The 3,335-nt window shown below is 48.0% G+C and overlaps 1 pseudogene; it reads right to left on the bottom strand.

The window, feature by feature from the left end:
* Window positions 1-1,934: 1,934 nt before the first annotated feature.
* Window positions 1,935-2,812, bottom strand: LOC127202938 (40S ribosomal protein SA-like; annotated as a pseudogene).
* Window positions 2,813-3,335: the final 523 nt, after the last annotated feature.

Below are 3,335 nucleotides of genomic sequence, written 5' to 3'. Positions count from 1 at the left end.
CATGCTGCCATGATTCCTGCCATGATCATAACAGACTAATCCTCTGAGACTGTAAGCCAGATTCAATGAAATGTTTTGCTTTATGAGAGTTGTTGTGGTCATGGTATCTTTACATAGCAACAGAAGTACTAATTGAGATAGTTGGGTGCTCAGTTATAGCGTTCAATGGCCCTGGCCAAGTGTGGTAGCATATGTGGGCAGGGCCTGGTTTCTGCAATCTGGGTAATCCCAGCTCACTCATCCATGAATTTAAGCTTTGTGCTGGCAGGTGAACCCAGGCTGACTCAGATTAGCCTCCCGACCTTGACTCACTGGGCCTGGGCTACCCTGGAACTTCCCCACTTCCTGTGGAAAAGAGGTTCACAAAGGCTGGCATTGCAAAGTGTACACTGTTTATTCACAGATCTGCACCTCCTACGGCGACCTAGGAGGACAAATATAAACATATATACCTTCACCGTCACATGCTCGCACACATCATGCAACCCATGTGGGCAGCACCCATGAACCCACTTAAAAACCTCAAAATTCTGCTTTCTTGTACGTAAAAGTAACTTGGATTCTCCTGGCTCAATTGTTGTCTGGGAGGCTTACTGCCTTTTTCTGCTAACCTAGGCCTAGTCCTGGAAGCTTCTAGCCTCCATACAAACTAACCTGGGCCAAGACTACTTTCAGCCTTTGAGACTTACTGCTTAATAAGCTCACCCTTACCTGTTCTTTCTGAGCTCTGGGCTGGCTGGTTCAACTCAGCTGTTTTGGCTCAAACTCTTCTTCCAGCTGACTTATTTAATCTGGCTTCTCTCTCAGCCTGAATTGCTCTGCTTGGCCTCAAACTAATTTAGCAATGTGCTCTAATCTGTCTTCTTCTCATTTTCTGGCTCATTTCCTCTTCACTTGAGTTATCTCTCTCTGCAACCCATCTCTCTATTTCTGTCCTGGCAAAAAACCTCCTCATAAGTAGCTTTTCTTTCCACTCTTTTCTCGCGAGAGCTGGGCGTATTCTATTCTACCAAATCTTCTCTGGTTCGTCACCTTTTCTGCCATTCAGTTAGACAAGACTTTCAAACATAAGTGTTTCCTTCTACAAATCAACTTTACCTTTGTTTGGGATTAAAGGCATGTGTCATCACACCTGGATCTAAGCTTTTCTTCGTGTGATACTTGCTCTATAGCAGGCTGGCCTTGAACTCAGATCTGTTTGCCTCTGTCTCCTGGATTAAAGGCATGTTTGTATTCCAGTCGGATCACACAGACCTAGAAGATCTTTGGGTGTGATCTCTTGCCAGAACAGCCTTGATCTAAATTAACATTCATGTACACTTGTATGGTGATGCATGCATGTATATCCAGCACTAAGGAAGTGGCCCTGGGAGGATTGTCTTAGCGAGAGAACTAACTCATGGGTAGCCTGAGCTTCCTAGACCCTATTTCAAAAAACAGCCTACGCCTTTAATCCCAGCACTCGGGAGGCAGAGGCAGGCGGATCACTGTGAGTTCGAGGCCAGCCTGGTCTACAAAGCGAGTCCATGATGGCCAAGGCTACACAGAGAAACCCTGTCTCGAAAAACCAAAAAAAAAAAAAAAAAAAACAGCCTAGAACTTAACTTTGCTCCACATTCCAGCTTTGAAGCTTTGAACTTTTTAATTTCAAACTTCTGATCTTCCCGCCTCAGCCTTCCAAGCATCCAAATGCTGCACGTGTGCGCGTGTGCGTGCCCCCCCCCACACCATATACATTTATGTATATACATACATGTACCCAGCTTGTTTCTAGCTTTTTCAAATACTCATGGAAAGCTGCCTTTATTTTCTTGACTATGAGCCACACCATGCCTGAAGTTGCTTCTCTTTTTATACGATTTTTTTTTTTTTCACTTTTAGGGACTTTATTTTCTTTCCATTTTCCCCCTGTGCTCAGGTGTCTGCAGAGCAGCTCAGGACCACTCAGTGGTGGCTCCAACCCACTCTGTAGCCTGTGCTGTGTGAGCTCTGTAGTGGTTGGATGGGTGCTCCAGTCCTCAGTGGGGAACTGCTGGGTGGGTACGGAGGGCACCTGTACACCCTCAGACCAGTCTGCCACCTCTGGCTGAGCAGCGGTGAACTCAGGAGCTGGCGCAGTCCATTTGCCCTGGAGTTCCTCCTTGGTCATGGCCTTCTCGGCAGCAGCCTGCTCCTCCTTCTCAGTCTCCTCTGGGTCTCTGTAGAAGGAAAGATCAGGCATAACCTCCCATGGGTGCTCACGGGAGATAGTGCCACCTGTGCGGAGTACTTCCCGGGCCAACAGCCATTGCCTCAGACCCACTGAGTGAGCTCCCTTGTTATTGCATGGGATGGCAATGCTCACATAGCACAGAGCAGAGTTGGTGTTGCACAGAGCGAGGCTGTGCAGGTTGACATAAGAGGCCTCTGTGAGGGGCTGGTGGTCATCCCTGGGCTCAGTCACCGCTAGAAGCTGTGGCTCCCTGAAGGCTCCTTGGATCTGGTTGGTGAAGGTCTGAAGTGTGAAGCGGCCAGCAATGGGAGTGGCTCCAGTGGCAGCAGTGAATTTCAGGACAGCTTGCCGGTCATGGCTCCTGGAGGAGATGATGCTGACGTCAGCGGGGTTCTCAATGGCATCAATAGCCCGACTTGCAAGCAGCAGTTTCTCCCAGATCCTCTTCAGATTTATGATGTAGATACCATCACTCTTCCTTTTGTAGATGTACTGCTCCATCTGAAAGTCAAGGTTGGTGCCACCTAAGTGGGTTCCCGCAGCAAGGAATTTGAGGACATCCTCCTCCTCCAGCTGCAGGACATCAAGGGCTCCAGACATTGTGTAAGCTTTCCTTCAATTGATGATGAGAATCAAGAACAACGCCATATGGACCCATTGTCCCTGGGCAGGCACGGGAAGACTTTTGATGAGATATTAAACTACCTTCCCCCATTGCTGTCCCTCTGCTCCAACAGCCAGATCTGTTAGGACCATGATGTCGTGGTTCTACTTAAAGTCTATTTTTCACGGAAGTGCAAGAGGAGCTGCCCATCACCACCAGGTTGCAAAGCAATCACACGGCGTTTTGATCCCTCACATTTTGAGTCTGGCTGTGCTTTTGCCCTTGTTATCTCCCTTAATCCTTATAGCATCCCTCTGAGACAGGAGTCAGTCTTAACTTCTAGATGAAAAACTGGTGCTCTGCTAGGGTGGGGCATGTAGCTCAATTGGTAGAGCATTCACTTAGCACGCATGAGGCCATAGGTTGGATCCAAGTACTACATATTCTGGACGTGGTAGTGCATTCCTGTAATCCTAGCAGTTGGGAGCAGAGAATCAGGCAGTCAAGGTCATCCTCAAC

Source organism: Acomys russatus, chromosome 19 (genome assembly GCF_903995435.1).
Source record: "Acomys russatus chromosome 19, mAcoRus1.1, whole genome shotgun sequence".
NCBI lineage: Eukaryota > Metazoa > Chordata > Mammalia > Rodentia > Muridae > Acomys > Acomys russatus.
This window is presented reverse-complemented; position numbering and strand designations above follow the sequence as displayed.